This window comes from Rhagoletis pomonella, unplaced genomic scaffold, assembly GCF_013731165.1.
Source record: "Rhagoletis pomonella isolate Grant_MI unplaced genomic scaffold, Rhpom_1.0 Rhpom_scaffold_00002, whole genome shotgun sequence".
NCBI lineage: Eukaryota > Metazoa > Arthropoda > Insecta > Diptera > Tephritidae > Rhagoletis > Rhagoletis pomonella.
The window spans coordinates 94582210-94591064 of record NW_023458556.1 but is presented as its reverse complement, the minus strand read 5'-3'; positions in this window follow the sequence as shown (position 1 = coordinate 94591064).

Below are 8855 nucleotides of genomic sequence, written 5' to 3'. Positions count from 1 at the left end.
CTTAAACATACCCTGGTGCCAACCAGCACTTTTCCCTGAACACCCTCATGAAAACTCCTGATAAGGCTCACGACACCTTCCTCCAGTCTTCCCTGGCGATGGCCCCTTCCTCCTTACCCCGATCCAAAACGCCCTGAGTGATAGAGCTCGCCTGTTTAGCGATCTCGCTAAAGAGCTTAGGCGTCCCTCCCGCCCTGGGCTTCTTGGAGAGAGGGGTTTCCCTCTCCTGCGATCTCTGCCGCTTGACAGGGTCACTACGGGATGCGCTCGCATACCCAGAAACACCCTCACCACAGCCCTCCTGGCCGTCGCTTATCACCCCCCTGGCCCACTCGAGCGATCGCGCGTGCTGCTCAGATAGCTGCGCAGCACCATGCTCGCCGTAGCGCGCCAGGATATTGGTAGCCATGCGACGGTCATCGCGTGTTTTCCTGGCCGGCCCAGCGTGCCGTTTAGGCCTGACGGGGGGATTTCCCCCAAATTTAGCCGCAAGTCCTTGGCTGGTACCGGCCACACTGTCCATTGCGCTTACGTCCAGAGCCGCAGACGATTTCATCTGCTTAGAAGCAGACCGAACCATAGGAAATGGAGTGCATTCGCACAGTACCCGGAGGTAGAGACACGATTACACAACCACCCGATGATAAGGTCTGGTCGTGACTCAACTAAGCCCCCGCACCAACGGCAAAGTGCCTGCCCTAGCGGAGGAATGGGTTATAGGACTAAAATCTAAATTAAGCCTAGAAAACAAGATGTTGATTTTTAATATGATGATTAAACCATGTTGTGCATATGGAATCGGGCTTTAGGGCACAGCGTGTAATTCCATTTTGAACAGATTTCAAGGAGTGCAGTCGAAAATTTTACGCGCTATATGCGTATCGCCGTGGTACATACACCCCTATGCTATAATCCGTCGTAGATTCGATTTTGCTAGGAATCGTAAAATTGGTATGCTGAAATCCGCGTTGTCGTATCGTAAATTCGAAATTCGTAGGCAATCTTGGAAATTCGTAATGTTAGTATGCCTGAATCCGACGTAGCTGTCATTTTAATGTATTTGTGCAAATTTTGTACGAATAGCAACTCGTGTCGGAGCGAAACGAATTGTTTTAAAATATCAATAAAATAAAGTGTGTAAACACAAAAATATGTATGTAAGTTGAAGTGTGAATAGAAAAAAAATATATTATTAAAAGTTTACAAAATTAACAGATCGAAGATCACAACAAATCGCTCGCAATACGAAAAACTGGTGGAATGCATGAGCAAAAGGCTGGACATTGGTCGAGGCTTTGTTAAAGGAGCTAAAGAGGATGTGGTGGAATTTTGGGAAAGCGTTCCAAGAATTAAAGCGGCACAATATCTAGTGAAAGGGAGGCCCTTAAAAGGAGGGAGACTACATTTTATCATTTAAGCTAAATGGATCAGCACAACCTCCATTGTATATTAATGCCACTGTTAGCTGTTCTTCCTCCTGGGGCAAAAGTGCACCGGCCACTGAATCCTTTGTATTCTACTTAATTAAGAAAAAGTCTTTTCAAATAATGATTAAACTATTTTTTTTTTTTAAATTTCACTATTCACTTGCGATTATATTTATTTTGATTTGTTTCTGTCAAAGCAGCTGATTAAGAACTTCGAATTTCACTATTTTAGTTGGCAACGCTGCTGATAGTTACGATCGGATTACAGCATACCAATTTTCGAATTTTCGGAACGGAGCTACGAATTCGTAACTACGAACTTTCGGATTACAGCATACGGGTGATAAAAAATAATAGTATCCACAAAGATCTTAATGTAAATACGTTGTATGAGGACATAAGAGGGCTAAGCACCAGTTACTCAGTACGGTTAATGAACCACCCAAATCGGTTAGCGAGAGATCTTCTTAACACGATGTTTCCACGCCAAGTGAGCGAATCACTTCATTCGTAGGTGATTCAGATCCAATCAACATTCGAATCAAGAACAAATCGTTGTCTTCTCTAATTTTTATCGATAACGGCTGTCAAAACACATATACCACACACCCCCATCAGCGCAAAGATTGAAAAAATAGCAAGTTTCGTTAAAACTATTGATTTAGCTAATTAACCACTGCAAATTTTTTCTCCACCGTTGAAATGCACAATAAACAGCACATTAAACATTAAGCAAAAGCAAAGAACAAGAAGCAGAGATGCAAACAACCCTAACAACTTCAATAACTATATATTTCAAAAAATACAAAAGTGTCTAAGCATTGCCGCAGAAATTTTAAATTTAATGGTAGTTTGTAAGATTTGAAAACTTATTGTTAGTTTCGAAAGAAAGATTCAATAAATGAATACATATTATAACAAAAAAAAATATTCATAAAAGTTATGACTCAATGTGAATCCCGGGATCCCGGGATCACTTAAAAAATATCCCGAAATCCCGGGATCCCTAATACATACTCAATGTTGCCGCCGCTCAAAGAACTTTCTAACAAAGATTAGACGATAAAGTTACCAAATGTAAGGAAAAATAACCAATTTTTTATTAGATTAACAATTCAGGTCATCACGAATTCTTTTATATAGTACGTATAAAAAAATTTTACAAACCAAAGAAAATCAATTTTTATTTGCATTTTTGAAAAGTAAATCCTTTTAAGGCTGAAAATAAATGAAATACATTCACATATATATAAATACATATTTTAGAAAATCAGTCTTCCCTTATTAGGTGCATATGTATGTATGTTAATATCTTCGTAAACATTACCCGATTCTAAATGACGTTATTAAATAAGTACATAGGTACACAGTTTCCAACTTCTTTGTAAGAATCAATAAAATACCTAATCAGCGTGAACAACCAGATTGTATATATTTTATGATTAAGATTAAAAAATTTGAATTTGGACTGTATTGAACTATATCGTCGCTCAGCGCGAAATACCTCGTATACGCCAAACGTAATACCGCGTATACGATGGTAAATAAATTTTACAAAAGCGCAAAAAACCGATTTTTTTCGAAACTGTGGGATGGTATTTCCTTTGAACCCACTTGCTATAAGATTATTATTATTAATCCTAGCTTAAATTAATAAAGTAAGCAGTAATGGAAAAATGATAACCAAATTAATTTTTTATTGTACATACATGACGTGGTATTGGATTCCGCAAATACGAGGTATTTATATATGTACTATCTAAGTATGTATTCATTTGAAGCAGTCTTTAGCCGACCATGTATATTATGTATTCTGTATATTAGAAAACAAATACATACATATGTACGTAATATTAATAATAATCTCATTTCAGGTACATACTATGCATGATTCAATAATTAACAGGCTAACCTAATATACGCGGCTTGCGTTTTGGTACTTATGCCGTCGAATTTGTTTTTTTGCGTCACCCGAAATTGGCTTGCGTTCATCTGCATTTGATTTCATTGAGCGAAACGTAAAATCAAAATGTCAAGTACAACAAAAATTGGAAATTGAGTTATCTTCATACCTTCTTCTTCTCCTTTGGCACTACAACCGTTTGTCGGTTTGGGCCGAGACCAAAAAGCTTCTCCAATTGCTTCTCTCCTGCGCGAATTTGCGCCAGTTGGTTATCCCGAGCGCAGACAGGTCCTTCTGCACTTGGTGCTTCCATTACGTTCGTGGGCGCCCTTGCTTTCGTTGTCCACCCATGGGTGCGGAGTCGAAGGATCTTTTCACCGGAGAGTCATCATCCATGCGTACAACATGTCCAAGCCAACGCATGAGTTTCGTTCGTCGAGAGAGGGCTCTGCTTTTCAATTGCCAACCGAGCCCAAAGTAGCACCTGTTGGCAAGAGTTATTCTTCGCTTGATCTCCAGACTGACGGTGTTGGTGGTGTTTATGCTGGATCCTAGGTAGACAAAGTCCTTCACTACTTCAATGTTATATCTGCCAGCAGGGACGTGTGTCCCGTAACGCGTGGACTCTTTATATGTTGCCAGTAGGTACTTTGTCTTTCCCTCGTTCACCGCTAGACCAACCTCTTTAGCTTCTTTTTCTAAACTGGAAAATGCTGCGATTACGTCCCTTTGTTTCAGACCTACGATATCGATATCATCTGCATACGCCAGCAGCATCGTTCTTTTGCTACATATGGTGCCGCTGCGATTCAGATTGGCAGCTCTTATTACGCTATCCAGCATCAGATTGAAAAAGTCGCACGAGAGTGAATCGCCTTGTCTAAAACCTCGTTTGGTCTCAAACGGCACGGAGAGGTCCTTCCCAATTTGGACGGAGCTGAAGGTTGTGCTCAACGTCACTCTACATTGCCGTATTAGTTTTGCGGGATCCCAAATTTGGACATGGCGTCGTACAGGCAGCTCCCCTTCGTGCTATCAAAAGCAGCTTTAAAGTCAACAAAAAGATGGTGTGTGTCGATTTGCTTATCTAGTGTCTTCTCCAGGATTTTACGTGCTGCGAAAATCTGGTCAATGGTGGACTTACTAGGTCTGAAGCCACACTGATAAGGTCCAATCAGCTGGTTCGTGAACGGCTTCAGCCTTTCACACAGTATCGTCGACAGGACCTTGTATGCAATATTAAGAAGGCTTCGGGCATGTATGCATCAGACCAAATTCTGCTTAAAAGCTGGTACATACGCCCCACCAACTCTTCGCCACTGGCTGGCTTTGAACAGCTCAGCAGGTATACCGTCGGCTCCGGGAGCTTTGTTGTTCTTAAGTCGCTTTATAGCTGTTCTCAACTCGTCTTGGTCGAGTTGAGGGACGTGAGCTTCGTCCCTATACATTGGTTCGGGTTCTCCTTCATCAAACGCGCCATCTGTTTCGCCATTTAAAAGCAATGAAAAGTGTTCCCTCCATATCTCAAGTGTACTATGGACATCTGTTACCAGATTTCCATCTTCATCTTTGCAGGAGCTGGCCCGGTCTTAAAACCATTTGATTGCTGCCTTATTTTCTGATAGAATTTTTGAGCCGCGTTCCTGTCTGCCAGCATCTCAAGCTCTTCGCACTCACGCCTTTCTGCCTCTCTTTTCTTTCTCTTGAAAAGGCGTCTCTCTTCCCTCCTTTGTCGCGCGTGTCGCCATTGGCTGAAGGATAGCTTTGTATGCTGCGTATTTTTCTGCAGCAGCCGCGCGGCACTCTTCGTCGTACCAGTTGTTTCTGCGCGGTTGGTAGTAACCAACAACCTCTTCCGCAGCGGTACGAAGGGATTGGGAGATGGAGTTCCACTGCTCATTTATGTCCAGGCGATGAGGAGTTGCTTGATTAAGCAGGATTGAGAGTCGGTTGCTAAATTTTTCGGCTGTCCGTTGTGACTGCAGCTTTGCGATGTCGAACTTACGCCGCGTTGCCTGCCGCACGTTTTTTACTGCACAGAGGCGCATGCGGACCTTAGCTACAACAAGGTAGTGATCCGAGTCGATGTTGGCACCTCGGATAGAGCGCACGTCAAGAACGCTCGAAAGCGTATCTTCCATCTATCACAACATGATCAATTTGGTTCTTTGTTATTTGATCAGGGGACACCCAAGTTGCTTTGTGGATGTTTCGATGATGGTGCCTGGTACTACTGACTACCATGTTCCGTGCCGCGGCGAAGTCGATCAGCCTCTCTCCGATGTCGGAGGTGTTGTCATGAAGGCTGAATTTTCCAACTGTTGGACCAAATATGCCTTCTTTACCCACCCTGGCCTTAAAGTCGCCCAGAACGATTTTAATATCGTGGCGGGGGCAGCGCTATTACGCTTCTCCTAGACGCTCATAGAAACGCTCCTTAGTCTCGTCGTCCTTCTCTTCCGTCGGGGCGTGCACAAAAATTAGGCTGATGTTGTTAAATTTCGCTATTATGTGGATTGTGGCGATTCGCTCACTGATGGGCGTGAACCGGGAGACAAGGTGTCGGAGTCTCCGCCCAACCACAAATCCGACACCAAATTTATGCGCTGTCTCATGGCAGCTGTAGTAGATGTCGCATGCTGCAAATTTTTTGCAGCCATGCCCCGTCCATCGCATTTCCTGAACTGTGGTGATGTCAGCCTGGTATTTTGTTGTGACATCCAGCAGTTGGATAGAGGCACCTTCCCTATAGAGGGTCCGGACATTCCAGGTACATCTCCGTAATTCATAGTCCTTGTTCCGTTTGCGGGGGTCGTTAACGGGTGGGGATGCAGTTATCCGAGGCTTTTTGGGTCTTTTCATTGGCTTCATTGGCGGGTCCCAAACCCAGCGCACAACCATTGCTGGGGGGGATGGTATTCAACCGGATACACATTTGTATAGCGGGCCGCTTGCTCCAAGACAGACGCCCGCTTGCAGCCGCACCTCCTGGTGAGCAGACGCTGCAGACTTCAGTGAGCCCTTAAACCGAATAAGTCGGAGTGGCCCCTCCGAAGCTCCCTCTCTTTCTGCCGTGACCCAAGGCTCCACTCGGGTTGGTTACCGCATCTTGCACATGGGTTGCTCACTTTGCCCAGAGTGCGCGAACGAGGACGCAAGGGTCGGGATTGAGTATAGCCGTGCAACTGTAACTGCATACCCAGCACAACGACTATACCCCATTGCTCTCCATCTTCATACCACGCCGTTCAATTTCGGTTGGTACCATACAAGTTGCATGTGCATGAGAAATTTTTGACAATCAGCCCTATTCTGCATTTCGACTCGAATCGAAATTTTCTCCATTTGGCAACTTTATTATTCTTCGTTCAGTTTCCTTTCGATCAATCTTCGAAATTTACGATTATACCTATTCTACATTTCGATCGGAGTTCCGTTTTTCTAAGTTGCAAATTTGTTGACGGAGAACGTTTCGGTTGTTATTTTCGTGGGTTTAAATAATAAAATTTTATAAAAAAATTAAGTAAAATATACCGTGCATGATTGTAAGTCATCATAAATGAATTTTCTCGATTTCTGTGTTTTCGCAGCGATTCTGTGTTTTCGAATTCGAATTCCTGCTGACGGCTTTCAAAATGGAATTCATTTGCGTACAAATCTTCCACTCTGTAGTAAATGGAAATGTTTTGGAGTGCTCAAACAACGTTTATAATTTCACTGGCTTTGAGCGATGAGTAATACAGTTCATGATGAATTTAGGACTCTTCACTCATCTAAGAAAGATCAAACATGTCCCTAAATCTCCGCCTTTCAATTTCCGCATCAGCAATCTGGGACTCGTTCTCCTCTTCAAGCAATAACGCCGCGGCTATGGATTTCATTTTTATAATTATGCTTCCACTTAAATAAAGCACAAACGAAATTTTATTTTTAAATTACAAGGGCGCGTATTCATAGTCCAGCCACTAAGTCGAAACTAATAAAGTTGCAACTTAAATTTAAGTACCAACTTAAAATTCACTTCTATTCATAGTCGCATTTCAGACTTCTACTAAGTAGTTTTAACTTAGTTTTACGATATTGCAAAACGAGTGTGAAAATGTATCGATTTTTCTTTACGATATTTTGGAAATATGACATTTTTATTAAATAATGTCAAGTTTGATCATCCGTTTATGTAATTTTTCCTTTCATTGCATGTTTATGCAAAATAATAAGGTATAAGTTTCTCGTTAATTGTGTGAAATAGCCAGAACTACCGCAATGATGTGAAGTCGATGTTTATCGAAAGCATGCTGTGAAACATACAAACACATATCTAAATGTTATGCACTAATTTGCTTTAAAAAAACAAGCATGAAATTGACTTATTATTGGAGCATTTATATATGTAAATCATTCCAATTATAAAATTGTGATGTAGCCTTATTCGAATTGTAATACGCATTTAATTTGATCTTCCGATTCAAATGGATCACTCTTTGTAAATTTCAATTGCAGATCATTCAATATTATCAAAAGCACGCTCTGCCAACTTAATTTATACATATTTCATCTTTTTTTCCTTAATTTAATAAAATACTTCTTCCTAGTTACGACTTAATTGCAGCTGCAGCCGAAACTAAAATTTAAGTTGGTACTTAGCCAGAAAAGTCGAAACTAAAGCGACTATGAATAGCTTTAGTTGTAAAGCCCTGTATGCAGCTCTCAAGAAAACGGTCAAGAAAAATTTGCCATTATTTCGTATGTGTGTCCAAGGAATTTTGACATTTTTGATACTTCACAGCCTGTTGCCTCACTCTTTCCTCAAGAAATAATGGAACGGGCATATATTTCTGTTGCAAACCTGGGTTGCCTTGTGCTCTTTTTTCACAAAAAAACTTTAGAAAACCGTAGTATAAAGCGTAGTAATTTTCTTAAGAACTTCATAGTCATATTTAGTACTCAACTAAGTCGAAACTATTCTAAGTCACAACTAAAGCTACTTTTCTGGCTAACTACTAACTTAAAATTTAGTTTCGGCTGCAGCTGCAACTAAGTCGTAACTAGGAAGAAGTATTTTATCAAATTAAGGGAAAACAGACGAAATATGTAAAAATTAAGTTCGTAGAAGGTGATTTTGATAATATTGAATAATCTCCAATTAAAATTTACAAAGATCGATCCATTTTATTCGGAAGAAGAAATTACATGCGTATTACAATTCGAATAAAGCTAAATCACCAATTTATAATTGGAATAATTTAGATAAATTCTCAAATAATAAGTCAGTTTCACGCTATTTCTTTTAAAGTAAATTTGTGCATAACATTTAGATATCTACTATTTGTATGTTTCACACCATGCTTTCGATAAACATCGACTTCAAATCACTGCGGTTGTTCTGGTTATTTCACACAATTAACAAGGAAATGATACCTTATTATTTTGCATAATCATGCAATGAAAATAAAAATTACATAAACGGATGATCAAACTTGACATTATTTAATAAAAATGTAATTTTTCCAAAATATCGTAAAGAA